The sequence below is a fragment of the Callithrix jacchus genome, chromosome 8 (genome assembly GCF_049354715.1).
Source record: "Callithrix jacchus isolate 240 chromosome 8, calJac240_pri, whole genome shotgun sequence".
NCBI classification, from domain to species: Eukaryota; Metazoa; Chordata; class Mammalia; order Primates; family Cebidae; genus Callithrix; species Callithrix jacchus.
In genome coordinates, this window is record NC_133509.1 from 84,548,254 (window position 1) to 84,563,800 (window position 15,547).

At 47.5% G+C, this 15,547-nt stretch overlaps 1 long non-coding RNA gene across 1 annotated transcript; it reads right to left on the reverse strand.

Annotated features, from left to right (window-relative positions):
• Positions 1 to 1,759: 1,759 nt before the first annotated feature.
• Positions 1,760 to 14,896, reverse strand: LOC103795753 (uncharacterized). Its single transcript, XR_008474395.2, has 3 exons — positions 14,564 to 14,896; positions 13,801 to 13,920; positions 1,760 to 3,928 (listed from the first exon to the last, which is right to left on the reverse strand). It is a non-coding gene; the product is annotated as an uncharacterized LOC103795753 (long non-coding RNA).
• Positions 14,897 to 15,547: the final 651 nt, after the last annotated feature.

Consider the following 15,547-nt stretch of genomic DNA (forward strand, 5'->3'; position numbering starts at 1 on the left):
CCATTGGATAATATACTCCATGAGGTCTAGCAGATCCTAGTTACCAGTGGGTAGAAGGATGTGGAAGGGTTGGGAGGATGTGAAATAAGAAGCAATGATGCTCTCAAGAACTGTTCGGGTGCTAGAGGTTGCTAGGATGACTGTACTCCACTCTGAAAAACATTCAGGCCATTAGGAAGCCCCATCATTTTATACACAATCCCGTGCCAGCTCTGTAGAGCAGAAGCGCCCTCTCCCCAGGCTCGGTGTGCCCTCACCTATTTCTGTTTGCTTGTGCACAGAAATAGATCTGGAAACCTCAGGGAACAGGGCAAGACCTATTAAATTAGAGCTCACCGTTCCCATTTCCTTATTCAGCAAATGGCAGGACTTAGGCATCCAGCCTGGTCCTGCAGCTATGAAATCCACAAGGCCTGGGGCATGGGGCAGGCTCAGGGCTCAGGGCTCAGGGCTCAGGGCTCAGGGCTCAGGGCTCAGGCCTCAGGCTGCTTCATGGGGCTCAAGTTTCTCTCTTCTTACTTTTCCCCTTCTTCCTTCCTCTCCTTAACAACTTCTAATTGCAAATACCCCAGACTTTGGAAAACTTACAGAGCATGCTCGTCCAAATACCTGACTTTACAGGCAAGGCCCAGAGATGCTGACTTTTGAAAGACACTCATCCTGTTAACAGAAGAGCTATTCATTCATTAGCCAGATCATCCACTAACGTTTTCGTTAAATGACACTCTCCCTCGCGTTGTCTCCTTTCTGAAACAGGCCTCTAAGATGTCCCCCAAGATCCCTGCCTCCTGGAATTCACACCCTTGCACAGCCTATGACGTCAGTATTATTCTGTGACCAAAAGAATATAGCAGCAATGACAGTAAGTCACTCCTGAGATTAGGTTATAAAGGACTATGGCTTCTGTCAAGGGCTTTCTCTCTTTCTCTTTCTCTCTCTTTCTCTTGGATCACTCTGGGAGAAACCAGCAGTCATGTTATGAGACACTCAGGCAGGCTGTGGGAGGCTCAGGCTGTGAGGAACAGATGTCTCTGGCTAACAGCCAGCATGGAGGTAAGGCCTGCCAACAACCGCATGACTGAGCTTGCAAGCAGGTCCTTCCCCAATTGAGCCTTCAGATGACGCCAGCTCCAGCCAGCAGCTTAACTGCAACTGTGTGAGAGACCATGAAGCAGAACTGCCAACTAAGCCCCAGATTCCTAAACCACAGAAACTGTGAAATCATAAATGGTTGTTGTTTTAAGTTGCTTAGTTTAAGAATAATTTGTTATGTAGAAATAGAGAAAACACTGGGTTTTTTCCTGGGCTTTTTTTTTCTACTCAAAAAAGAAATCCCTGCATCCACCATAACCAGCTTAGAAGGCCTTGTCCTACACCACTTTCAGGAGGGAAACTGGTAAATCAGAATAAAGAAAGCTTCCCAGGAGGCCTGAGGACATTGGCACAAGACCAAGTGATCTTTCCAGGCCTAAGGGAGAGAATTCCAGTTGGTGGGCTGCTAGAATATACCAGCTTCCTTTATAGAAGTTGTGGCCAGTGCAAATGTTAACGCAGTAAGATGTGTAACGTAAGAGCCTTATGACACTTTTAGAAATGGAGTTCCTCATTGGTGGCTATTCTGTAACTTAAGGGGAATAAGTTGACTTCCCATGATTGTGGCTTCCCAGTTGGGATGGAATTTCCATACGATGTTTTCAGAGGCTGCAGTAACGGTAGGCCCTGCACTTACTATGTCCTCCCCACCCCTGCCCATCCCCACGTTGGTCCAGCCCTGTTTGCCCACACACGCCTCCAAAGAGGAAGCTCTTTGAAAAGTGCCTGTGAAGAAAGCATTCTACAGATGTATACATTCCACTGAACACTGTCACACGTGCTCTTTCTGACAGGCTTAGTCATTGGAGGGTCCAGAGCTGCAGGGCCCTTGAGCAACATCCTCTATCCTGCTCGTCTATGTGCCCTAAGTTGAGCTCTGTCTTGTTTTCTCTGCAGAAAACCTGTAACTAGAAGCAAAACTCGGCCTTTCCAATGCCCAGCATCTGCTTCCTAAAATACAGCTAAACTAGGTTAATGCTTTTCTTCTTGACCTTGAAGTGTAGATTCAGAGCCTTTGGGAACCTTCACAGCTTCTTATTTTAAATATCCAACAAGAATACAGCTTCACCTTCCTTTTAGTGGGGGATGTCAGTTGAATATCCTGGGACCAGACACAACAGAGAGGTAGCACCCACTGGACCACTCAGGCTAGGTGGAGACAGTGAGAGCTGCTTAGGCGTCCACTCAGCGATGCCAGTGTGTCTTACTATACAAAGCAATGCAGAGTTAATTTCACACAGCTGGGGGAGGACTGGAGGCGCTTTTGGGGCCTATTGGGTGTGAGCCAGTAACCTCATCTCTCCAGCTGTTCCTTGGTCTCCTAAAGGAGACAAGGAAGTAAAAGAAAACGAAGAAGTTGGAGCCAGAAGTCAGTTTCTGCCAACAGGAACAATGGGTGTAATTGTGCATCTCACATAGCAGCAAGGAACATTAAACAGAATTATGTACACACTGTTACTACCATGAGAACCTTGCCATGGGAACTTCTGGATGTACTTTTTTGGAATCCAGGGGATCTGGGAAGACCATTCCAGAAAAAGAGATTTCATAGAAACATCAGGGAGGTGCCAGTTCTTGGATAACCTCTCCAAGCAAGAAAAAACCCAAATAAATACGTGTATTAGGAGTTTCAAAAGCAACGCAGACCTTTCTTAATGCAAAAGCCCTGCTTTCCCCTTAATATTAAAGATAGTCTTGATCTTGTTTCTGGGAAGCTTCCAAGGACAGAGGCTACACTGTGACCAAACTCACAGGAAAGAGACCCTCAGAGCTGGGAAATGATCACTTCAAGTGGTTTCTCTCCCCTTGCCTTGAACTGCATTCAAGGTAAACCCTGTAAAATCTCCACATGGGGGACTTCTCCAAAGGAAGATGCAGGTGGAATCCCAAAGGTAATGTGGTGGTAAGAGTCCTGCTTCAGTCACTTGAGCTGTTCACCTCAAGAGAGTTCCCTTGCTTCTCCGATCTTCTGTTTCATCTTCTCTACAATGGAGATGACATCTACCTCATGGATTTTTTTTGTGTGATTTTTTTTCCTTCTTTTATACTTAATTTTATTTTTCAAAAATAGAGATGGGGTCTATGTTACCCAGGCTGCCCTTGAACTCCTGGGCTTAAACAATCTGCCCACTTCAGCCTCTCAAAGTGCTGGGATTACAGGCAGGAGCCACCATGCACTGCCTTTTTGGGTGAAATTTTAACAAGAGTATGAATAAGGTTTGAACATTGAAAAAATAAATAATCTTTGAGTTGCATTTAGTTGTTGCATTAAGAACCTAAGGGAGCTTTGCCCTGTGCCCTGGGCCATGTGAGCCCTCGTCCTGGACCTGGCTAGCAGGCTGCTCTACCAGGGGACGGGTGATCTGTCCAGTGAGCTCAGATGGCAGAACAACCCATCCCAGGGTCTGTGACATTGGAGTGATGCCATTGGAAGACCTTTTTTTTTTTTTTTTTTGAGACAGAGTTTTTCTCTTGTTGCCCAGGCTGGAGTGCAATGGCACAGTCTCAGCTCACTACAACCTCCACCTCTTGGGTTGAAGCAATTCTCCTGTCTCAAGCCTCCCGAATAGCTGGAATTACAGGTGCCCACCACCATGCCCAGCTAATATTTGTATTTGTAGGAGAGTCGGGGTTTTACCTTGTTGGCCAGGCTGGTCTTGAATTCCTGACCTCAGGTGATCCACCTGCCTCAGCCTCCCAAAGTGCTGGGATTACAGGTGTGAGCCAGAAGATCTTTGTTTTTATTATCTCCTCTTCCTTCTGTCCATCTAGTATTGAGGGTCCTCTTCCCGGCCTTCCTCCTCAAGTGTGGTGTCTGTGCTCCATTTCTCACAACCTGTTCGTATATATTTACAAACCAAAACACAGTTGCCTTAGTCTACCTCACCCAGACCTCTTTCTCTAGCCCTGAGCCCAATCCCAAGTGCCTGCGGGAAATCACTAGCTACGTGACCAACCCACCACTGGTTCCATTTGTCCAAAAGCAAACCTTCCCCTCAATGTGGTTCCAACTCCCAACTATGACCAGCTAGTAAACAAGGAATTTTTTTAATTTTTTACTCTCCTTCATTCCCTATTTCAACCTTTTCTGGACTGAATTGTCCCTCCAAAATGCGTATGTTGAAGCCCTCACCCTCAATGTGACTATATTTAGAGACAGTAACTTTAAGGGAATAAGTAAGGTTAAGTGAGGTCATAAGGTCAGTGGATCCGTGTCCTAATCTGATGGGACTGGCATCACTTTAAAAAAAAAAAAAAAAAACTATTTATTTTGAGGCAGGGTCTTGCTCTGTCATGAAGGCTGGAGTGTAGTGTCACCATCTCGGCTCACTTCAACCTCCACCTCTTGGGTTCAAACAATTCTCCTGCCTCAGCCTCCCCAGTAGCTGGAGCTAAAGACATGTGCCACCACGGCTGGTGGCTTTTTATTTTTTGTAGAGACAGGGTTTCACTACGTTGCCCAGGCTGATCTTGAACGCCAGGTCTCAAGTGATCCTCCCACCTCAGCCTCCCAAAGTGTTGAGATTATAGGTGTGAGCACGGCACCCGGCCAGGACTTACATCCTTATAAGAGGAGGAAGAGAGGCCCAAAACCTGTCTCTCTCTTTCTTTGTACACACAGAGGAAAGGCCATGTGAAGTCACAGCAAGATGGTGGCCGTATACAAGCCAGGAAGAGAGAACTCACCAGAAACTCACACTGCCAACAGCGTCTTGATCTTAGACGTCCAGCTCTCTGGACTGTGAGAAAATAAGTGTCTGTTTTCCAAGCCACCCGATCTATAGCATTTTATGATGGCAGCTTATACTAGTCCATTTTCACTCTGCTGATAAAGGTATGCCCAAGACTGGGCAATTTACAAAAGAAAGAGGCTTAATGGACTTAATAGTTCCATGTGGCTGGGGAGGCCTCAAAACTATGGCAGAAGGTGAAAGGCAGACAAGAAAAGAGAGTTTGTGCCGGGAAACTCCCCTTTGTAAAAACCATCAGATCTCATGCAACTTACTCACTATCACAAGAACAGCATGGGAAAGACCTGCCCCTATGATTCAATCACCCCTGACCAGGTCTCCCCACAATGTGTGAGAATTCAAGATGAGATTTGGGTGGGGACACAGCCAAACCATAATCACAGCTCAAGCAGGATAACACACAACCTGTTACCAAAACCGGCTACATCTTCCTTTACAATCGCTCTCAGAGTCTCCTCCTCCTTTCCAGATCTTCTCTTGTGGCCTGCCTCATGTCTTTCTTCCCTGACACATGGATTTCTGGTCCCAGTTAACATTCCCGCTTCACTGCCATCCTTCTCTCCCATTTATCTGATATTCTAAAAACAAAATGACAAAACGTCTTCCTTGTCTCCGTCAGGATAGGCTAGGTTATGCTGCATAACAAATGACCCCAAAATCTCAGGGGTTTCACACAACAAAGGTTGATCTATTTGCATCACATATCCATCATGGACTGTCGCAACTGAGCTCTGGCTCGGCCCAAGGTTGTTTCCATTCTGGGACCCAAGCGGATGGAGCAGTCCCTATGTGGGACTGCATTGTTCTCATGGCAGAGGAAACAGAGTCATGCAATGGTTATGAAAGCTTTTGTCTAAAAATGACACACGTCCCTTCCACTCACATTTCATTGGTAAAAGTTTCACACTTCCAAGTGTGATATCATCTGGGTAGGCATGTAGAATCTTTCCATGCGAAAGGGAAACAAATAATTTTGAAAACTGCAACAGTCTACCACCATAGCCATTCCTGCATGTCAGCTTCCTCTTCTCTCCTATGACTTGAAATAGGATCACTGTTTGTGTTGTGTTGAAATGCTGGCATCTCACCGCCCTATGAAGTGTACTCTCTCCAGCTCAGTGCAATTCTCTTTCTATGACCTTTAGTTGAGTTTGTCATCAGGAACCCCCATCTGGGAGTTGTTTTAGGTGTCTAACTGCCCAGATCCCATTAGGTGATCTTGTGATTACTCCCGACCACATCTGACCGGACTGTCAGGAGGGACAAGTGACCAAGGATTGCTAAAACACAGGTTCACAGAGGCCTAGGAGCTGGGCCAATCAGAGCCTCTCCTGGGAATCAGAACTACCAAATACAGAAAGAATGAGCTACTTAGGGTAGGAGTTGAAGCTGAAAGGATGTCTAGAGGTAGAGCCAGGATCCTGGCTGGTGAAGTCACATGTAAGTTTGAGATTAGGAGAGAACAGGAACTGAATGAACAGAGGAAGCATCATTAGAGACAGGAGCAGGGCAGATGCACAGAGAGAGCAGGGATCCTGAGGGAGGGGTGAGACGGAGAGGCCTCCCCAGGCCTCGGAGCTGTCTCCATGACAACACCAAACCCGGGCACTCCTACATTAAATCCCTCCTTCCTTGATGCAAGTGGAGGGGTCTCTGTCCTTATGATCAGCAAATCCTCAGTAAAGCCACTTTCAGTTTAGAGAAACCTCAGTTGTCCACTTGCTTCACATAGAGTTTGACTTTCCCATTCAGACTTTAGGCTCCTAAAAAGTAAGGCTCATGTTTGTATTCTCCATGAGCCTACCACAGCACAGACCCCAGTAAATGACCTGAAACTGGTTTACCATCAATTTCATGTACTTTTTTTTTTTTTGAGACAGGGTCTCGCTCTGTTGTCCAGGCTGGATTGAAGTGGTGTGATCTCGGCTCACTGCAACCTCCACCTCCTGGGTTCAAGCAATTCTTCTGCCTCAGCCTACTGAGTATCTGGGATTACAGGTGCACACCACCATGCCTGGCTAATTTTTGTATTTTTTCAGTAGAGATGGGGTTTCGCCATGTTGGCCAGGCTGGTCTCAAACTCCTGACCTCAAGTGATCCTCCTGCATCGGCCACCCAAAGTGCTGGGATTACAGGTGTGAACCACCACACCCAGCCCAATTGCAGGTACTTTTGCATTACTATGCAAAATAATGTCATCATCCTTTTTGTTACCAAGTCTAGAAAATCAACTCAAAGCATTTTTATTATTGAACAAGCAAAAGAGAAAATGCAAATGTCCTCACCCAGAAAACCGTCTCTATGCTGACTTAGCACAAATTTCGGGGACCTCTGTAACTGATGTGGTATGGATTGTGGGCATGGAGTGGACTTTTCAGAATTGCTGTAGCCCAGGCTCCAAGCCTCTTGTTCAAGTTCCCCAGGGTAAATTGCCAGGCCTCAAACACAGCCTCTTAAAAATGGGGTTAAAATAGTCAAAATGAAGAACTGTTATGGAACAAGTGGCACAGATGCTTAGTAGCAACTGAGTCTTCATTTCTGCCTAACAAAATGCCCCATGTAGGCTGGGCATAGTGGCTCACATGTGTAATCCAAGCCACCCGATCTATAGCATTTTATGGGCAATTTACAAAAGATTACACATGTGTAATCCCAGCACTTTGGGAGGCCAAGGCGGGATGACTGCTTGACCCCAGGAGTTCGAAACCAGCCTAGGCTACATAGTAAAACCCCGTCTCTACAATAGTTTTAAAAATTAGCCAGGTGTAGTGGTGCACACCTGTGGTCCTAACTACTCAGGAGGCTTAGGTGAGAGTATCACCTGAGCCTCTGGGTAAGGCTGCTGTGAGCTGTGATTGTGCCATGTACTCCAGGCTGGGAGACAGAGTGAGACCCTGTCTGAAAAATAAAATGACCCATATGCTCAAAGCAGCCTTAGCTTAGCCCCTAGAGATGTGAGATGGGTAAAGCAGGCAGGGGGAGGAGTGGACTGTGGCAGCTTGGCCCGGCTTCTGCAGAGCCTGTGGATGTCCTTTGGCCTTTTCCCCATCCCTGTGGACTCCTAATTCCCCAAGCAGAAACCAAGCAGTGGGTGAGGTGGGGGGAACCCAGGCAGGAAAGATCACATACGAAGTTTCTTCACGTGTGCATTTGTGCACATGCAAGCATTATTCAACAGACAAAGGCTTTAGCTGGGGTCTGCAAAGACTGTTCACAGTTGAAGAATGCCTACCCATTTAGACATTTAGATTTTCTGCCAGGAAAAGGAAACAAAAAAGATTAGATGGATGGATGGATAGATAGATGATAAATAGATATGGATGATTGATAGATAGAAGATAGGTATCCATACAGATAGATGATAGTTCATAGATAGATAGATCGATCATAGATAGATAGATAGATCATAGATAGATGATAGATATATAGATAGATATAAATAGATAGATAGATAGATAGATAGATAGACAGACAGACAGACAGATAGATAGATACCCAGACAGACCTTGCCAGTCAGTGTTAGTCATGTTTTCTGGGAAGTAGTCTTGCTTAACATGACTCCCAGGAAGTGATTAGAAAAGGCCTTTCTGAAGGATTTGGTCTCTGTCAGTATCCACTGGTTGCCTGCAGGTGGGGAGAGGATTCCTTGAGCTCATCTACTGAGGGAAATATCCAGGGGAGACTTCTGGCCCAGGCAGGCCAGGCAAGAGTTCCAGAAAATGAGCAGTGATAGACACAGGGTTAATACACACACACACACACACACACACACACACACACACACACACAGAGAGAGAGAGAGAGAGAGAGAGAGAGAGAGAGAGAGAGAGAGAGAGACAGGCAAACAACATGGCCTGGAAATGGCTTTCACTCAGCACATCAATCTCAGTCAGGAACTACTGTGTCCAACACAGGATCTTGTGGACTGAGCCCAACTTCCAGCTCATGTACTTAAAGATGCAGTGGTTAAATGTGTGGACTCTGGAGGAAGCCTGTTTGGATACAGATTCCACCTTTTCAGTTGGGTGCAGTGGCTCACACCTGTAATTCCAGCACTTTGGGAGGCTGAAGTGAGAGGATTGCTTGAAGTCAGGAGTTCAAGACCAGTCTGGGCAATATAGTGAGACCCCAGCTCTATACAAATAAAGAAAAAATCCCAAATCTCACCTTCTCTACTTATTAGCTGCTAACTCTGAGTAAGTTCCTTAACCTCTCTGTGCCTCAGTTTCCTCAACCATCACAACAATTAAAGGAGTTAGAATATTAAAGCACTTTGAATAGTTCTGATACATTAGTAAGCACTGCTTATATAGTTGTTACGGGTGCAAACAACAGCCTTTCTGAAAGAGAAACATCCGATGCTTGAAGGGATGCAGCCTTTGAGACCATGAGGCTGCTTGTGCTTCTTCTTCACTTTCCATCAGCTACAGAAAAATATGGGAGGCCAGCTTCTCCCCAGGTCTTCACATCCCTATGTGAGGCTGCAGGGAAATTGCATGAGACCAGAGACTGTCACCAAACTCCTCTGTTCTTTGGTACTTGAAGGACCTTGCCTGAGCTTGCTAGGGCAACCCCAATGAGGTATAACAAACTAGGTGACATAACCAAAGAAATTTGTCTTCTCAGAGTTCTAGAGGCTGGAAGGCCAAGTTCAAGGTGTCGGCAGGGCTGGGTCCTCTGAGGGCTGAGTGGAAGAATCTGTTGATGCCTGTCCCTGCTTCTGGTGCTTTGCTGGCAATCTCTGGTGTGCCTTAGCTTGTAGAAGCATCACCCCGACCTCTGTCTTCCTCTTCACATGCTGTTCTCACTGTGGGTGTGTCTGTCCCCAAATTTCCACTTTTCATAAGGACAGGAGTTAGATTAGATTAGAGCTGACCTTAATGATCACATTTTAACTTGATTACCTCTGTAAAGACTATCTCCAAATACGGCTATACTCTGAGGTACTTGGGTTTAAGCCTTCGACCTTTTTTTGAGGTGGTGGGGACAAAATCCTATCCATCCCCGGCCTCACCTCACCCATAGCCAGCATGATGAGGCCGGCAATCACCCCAGACAGCCCAAAGGTTTGTAACTAAACATGCTGACCTTCTCCCCCTGACTCTTGATATCTTGCATTTGGTTAGCCAGAGACTGAGGAAACAGATCCATTAAATTCTGCATAGCTTGAAAAACCCAAGGCAGGGCCAGGCTCAATGGCTCACACCTGTAATCCCAGCACTTTGGGAGGCTGACGTGGGCGTATCACAAGGTCAGGAGTTCAAGACCAGCCTGACCAACATGGTGAAACCCCATCTCTATTTTTAAAAAGTACAAAAACTAGCCAGGTGTGGTGGTGTGCACCTGTAATCCCAGCTACTCAGGAGGCTGAGGCAGGAGAATCACTTGAATCTGGGAGGTGAAGGTTGCAGTGAGCCAAGACCATGCCACTGCACTCCAGCCTGGCCAACAGAGCAAGACTCCATCTCAAAAAAAGAAAAAGAAAAACCCAAGGCAGGACAGTTAAATTAAAGCACCTTTCATCATTCTTGTGGTTTCTCTAAATGGGTGCCCTTTTTCCAGCTCTGCCTGAGTATTCTAACTCTCCACACTTTCTTGGGAAGGGTACGCAGGGGCAGGACAGACTAGTTGCTTCGCTGGACTTTTGTGATTCCAGCAGGACTCTTGGCAGGACAGCCACTGAGGGAAAGTAGCAAAGGTTTGGAGCATCCTTGGGCCTGGAGCCTCATTCATTCTTGGAGGCCCAAGCACCGAGGGCAGGCCTAGCTCTGGTGTGGGAGTCAGGAAAGAGAGGAGGTGCAGGGCTGAGGGGAGGATAGGGGATCAAGAAGGTGAATCAGAGGCTGGGAAAATAGATATCACTGTAATCACAGACTTTTCTATAAAATAGGTAATTTATGTGTAGGGCAGAACAATGGTCTTTTCATGAAGCTGAAAAGAAGCTGTGCATAGTAGTTAGGATTATATTTGGCTGTGTATGACAGCGTCATATGCAGTTGGGTGTCACTCCCAGGCCCTAAAGGTAAAGGAAGAAAATGTCAAAATAATAGGTGCTTTTAAAAAATTGATTTTTATTTCTCCCTTTCGTAAAAGAAGTTGGGAACTAGGCAATCCAGGGTTAGTATGGCAGCCCCGTGGCCATCAGGGAATAAGGCTCCATGTAATATGCTGACCCTCCAACCTCAGCCTGTCTCCTCATAGTCCCTGATGGCTTTTCAGCCTCCAGCTAGGTACCAGGTAGCAGGAAAGAGCCTTCTCGGAGGCCCCACTCATCACCTCTGCTGACATCTCATTGGCCAGAACATAGAAGGTGGCCACATAATCTTTTCTCTGGGTAGCTACATACAGAGCAAACACTGGGGCCTTGTTATTAACGAAAAGACAAAAAGTTGGAGGCCCACAGGGGTCTCCACCACATTGTATACGAACGCAAGACAGTTTCTACCTAAATTTCCAAATATATCCTCAGGAAGAGAATGTTTCTGAAGCATAAATACTTTGTGCATTGGAGGATCTTCCCTTCCAGCCTTCAATTGCACTGCAGGTGAACCACCCCTCAGGTTCTCAGCTTCAACCTCACTTCCTCGAGGAACCCTCCCCAGATCCCTCAGTCTGTATTAGGCTTCCCTGTTTTATGCTCCAATTGCACTTTATGCTTCGGCTTCAAAGGCCTTGCACCCTGGTCATGATTGACTCATCTGGAATTATGTGTGTAAGGGCTGTCTTGCTTGTAATTTAAACTATAAGCTTCCTGAGGGCAGAAACTCTGCTTCACCCTCCACTGTCTCCCAATGTATGGCACCTAGTAGGCCCTCAATAAGTATTTGTTGAGTGATTAGAATATTAGAGAGATCCCAGATTCAAAGCCATTCCACTGAGACCTTTTCTTTCTTTTTTTTTTTGAGATGGAGTTTTGCTCTTATTGCCCAGGCTGGAGTGCAATGGCATGATCTTAGCTCACCGCAACCTCCACCTTCCAGTTTCAGGGGATTCTCCTACCTCAGCCTCCCGAGCAGCTGGGATTACAGGCACACGCCACCACACCTGGCTAGTTTTCATATTTTTAGTAGAGACCGGGTTTCTCCATGTTGGTCAGGCTGGTCTCGAACTCCCGACCTCAGGCCATCTGCCCGCCTTGGCCTTCCTAAGTATTGGGATTACAGGCATGAGCTACTACACTCAGCCAACCTTTTCCTTCTTTTCTTTTTTTTTTTTTTTGAGACAGAGTTTTGCTCTCGTTACCCAGGCTGGAGTGCAATGGCGCAATCTTGGCTCATCGCTACCTCTGCCTCCTGGGTTCAGGCAATTCTCCTGCCTCAGCCTCCCGAGTAGCTGGGATTACAGGCGCGCACCACCACACCCAGCTAATTTTTTTGTATTTTTAGTAGAGACGGGGTTTCACCATGTTGACCAGGATGGTCTCGATCTCTTGACCTCGTGATCCACCGGCCTCGGCCTCCCAAAGTGCTGGGATTACAGGCTTGAGCCACCGTGCCCAGCCCCTTTTCTTTCTTTAACTAGACTTTCCTGGCTGAGACCAGGGCAAAACCAGATTCCCCTGTGCTGTGCCCCCCTCCATGGGAGGGCTGTGGACTGGGCTGTCAGACCAGGTTCTCCAGGAGGACTCCCACACTCACGGCCAACTCCACTTTACAAAACCAGCTCCAGCCAGAAGTATGCCCGGGGGGCAGGAGAACAGAAACTGCAGCAGTGTGGGTGGATTTTAAATCTGCAAATGCAACTGGCTGCCCAATGTTTGGGAGATAAAGTAGGTCACCATCCTCCCCTTGGTTTGGCGTCCCTCCCAAGCCCTAAAGGGGAAGGAAGAGTTTTGTGATCTTTGCTGTCTCAGACTATGGGCAAATTTGGCTACGCTCAGCTTTACAAGAGCTGCCTGCCCACCTGACTCTTGTTCACAAGACCCCTAAAAATCAGAAAAAAGGTCAGTCCCAGCTGTTCAGGGTTTGGTTGTTGGATGGGGAATCCTCCTGAGGACAGCTTTTAAGACAGTCCATTTTGACACCAGCTGAGACAAAAGGCAGGACCCAGAGTCCAGACAGCTCCCAAGCCCACCGTTTTCAACTTGGCCCGTTAGGATGGAGCTTTCTGTTCTCTGACGATGGATGACAGGATTTTTTTATTTTTTATTTTTTGATACAGAGTCTTGCTCTGTCGCCCAGGCTGGAGTGCAGTGGTGTGATCTCGGCTCACTGAAAGCTCCGCTTCCCGGATTCAAGCAATTCTCCTGCCTCATCCTCCTGAGTAGCTGGGATTATAGGCGTGGGCCACCATGCCCAGCTAATTTTTTTGTACTTTTACAAAATAGTAAAAGTAGAGACATGGTTTCACCATGTTGGCCAGGATGATCTCAATCTCTTGACCTCGTGATCTGCCCACTTCAGCCTCCCAAAGTCCTGGGATTACAGGCAGGAGCCACCGCACCCAGCTAGATGACAGACTTTTAAAGGAGACAGTGAGAAAGAGCAAGCCCTGGAGAGAGTCCTGTGAGGCCTTGGGGTAAGGGTTCCAGGACTGTTCATGAGAAGCTATGCGTGTCTCTCTCCAACTTCCCCAGATGAGACACCAAGATTGAGAAGTGAAGACTCATCTCCAATTTGGCCGACATCCCGACCCCCCACACTCATCATTCTGATATTTAGTCATTACCATCCTGGCATACTTTAACCACTTCTCCTTCTGACTGAGAATCTGAAAGTGATATTCAGCCTGGGCGTGATGTGGGGGCTTTCTGGGACAGGGAAGAGATGACGAGGTGCTGGCATTGCATGAGCTGATTATTATGGTCAAGACTTGTGAACCAGTTGTGAAACCCTTGGTAACCAGAAATCTGCCATGGTGGGAGTATTTACACTACAGAAATTGGCCAGTGCTGCAAATCAGGGTTTCTTTCTTTTTATCAACGAGACACTTTACCAGCACACACCGCATTACTCACACAGGAGGAGCTCTGGGAGGGGTGGAGAAGACCATGCGTGAGCCGAGTTAAGGATGTCTGGTGCTTCCCCGACAGCTCCATCATGTCATCTTTCTTGGCTCTTCACAGTCAGCATTTTCTCTGTGGAAACACCAACAGATTCCACTTCTGCTCCATCAGCAAACAAGGAAATCATTGACTTTCCTGGCCCCTGTGCTAGAGGACTCAGAGAACCCAACCTCCTAGAGCAGCAGGCCCACCTTCTCTCTCTAGAGAGAAGGAAAAGCCAGGGAGGAGCATTTAACAGCAACAACTCTGAAAAAGCAGATAGAGGCAGCCCGATGATCAAAGGTGTCTTCCTTCAAATCCCGATTGAAAACCGCAATCCACGCTTGCCAATGAAGGCCACAGGTGATGTTTCTTATGTGAGTGCATTCCTCTGCTTCAGATTGTATTTTCAGAGGTCATACAAGGTTGAAAGGAAGCAAATCAATTTCATGAGAAGGATAATAAATGAGACCAGGATTGGTATTGAGAGAAGTTTTTAGACATTTCTGCGCTGGCCAACCTGGGGAAGGAAATGCTTCTAGATACCCAGATTTCCAGGACTTTCCCTGAGAGGGTTAGATTCTGGAGGCCTGCAGAGCGGGCCAAGACCTGTATTTTTAACAGTCCCTTCCTCACCCCATGATTCTGCTGATGGCAGCCTGTGGACCGCACTTTGAGTAACTGGTTCTAGAGAGGGTCCTTGGAGAGCGTTTTGCATGCAGTGGGTGGAACTCACCTCCCAGTGGGATCCTCCTTCAGTACCCAGGCCCTGCCCAGCCAGGGCTGTGGGTCTTAGGACTCATCCTTGAGGAGAGGTGCTGGGTGTTACGGGAACAGCAGCATAAAAACACAAAATAGCATTCCATCTCTCACCACCAGTGGCGAAAAATGGGCATGGAGCCTGGAACAGCAGTCGTGGGGCTCCAAGAGGAGCAGCTGGGATGCCATTGCACAACCAGCCACCTCTAAGAGAAGCAGGACCAGCCCCAGGGCTGAACCTCCAGAATCGCTGCCGCCAGCCGCCAGCCGCCAGCCGCCCTTCCTCCCTGGGAGAGCCAAAAAGAGAAGCATCGTGAAGGCCTGCATGGTGGCCTCTACCAACAGGAAGGCCCCTCCTCTCCCTCTGCCGCAGCCACCCTATCCTACCTGCAGCCAGAATGTCCCAGGGCCAAGCTGAAGACAGGGCAGGCTTTCCAGAATCCCTGCCCTTAGGGGCCCTGCCAGGGATTGGTTTTTCTTGTTGGAGGTACCTCTTAACGTTTGCATTTATAAGGCCTGATGAAACTCATCTCAAGAATCTAAGCTCACTTGCAAAGACGGGATCGAGAAGAGGCATGGCATTCCACAGATGGGCTCACTCTGGAGAGGAGCTACTGACCCAGCAGCAGGTCCCCCTCCCTCACCCCTGAATTCCCCTCCCTCACCCCTGCTCACCAGCCCCAAGAGGACATCTGACTCCCATCAAATAGTCCCTGCCAAGGGCATCGTGATAACGCAGGGATAGAGAGGATGCCAAGTTGCCCCTCTGCCCATTGGACCCCATCTCATCTGCGGAGAATTCCGTGGAAGCCCCTTCTGGGCTGTGCTCTTTATGTCTCTAAGCCACTTCCTATTTCCTTTTCTAGGTGGTATGTAAGTCAGGCTTATAGTTGGTGTGAGTCACTTCTCTAAGAAGCCCAGAGCACATGGCTGCCCCTCAGGGAGGGAGTAAACCACACAG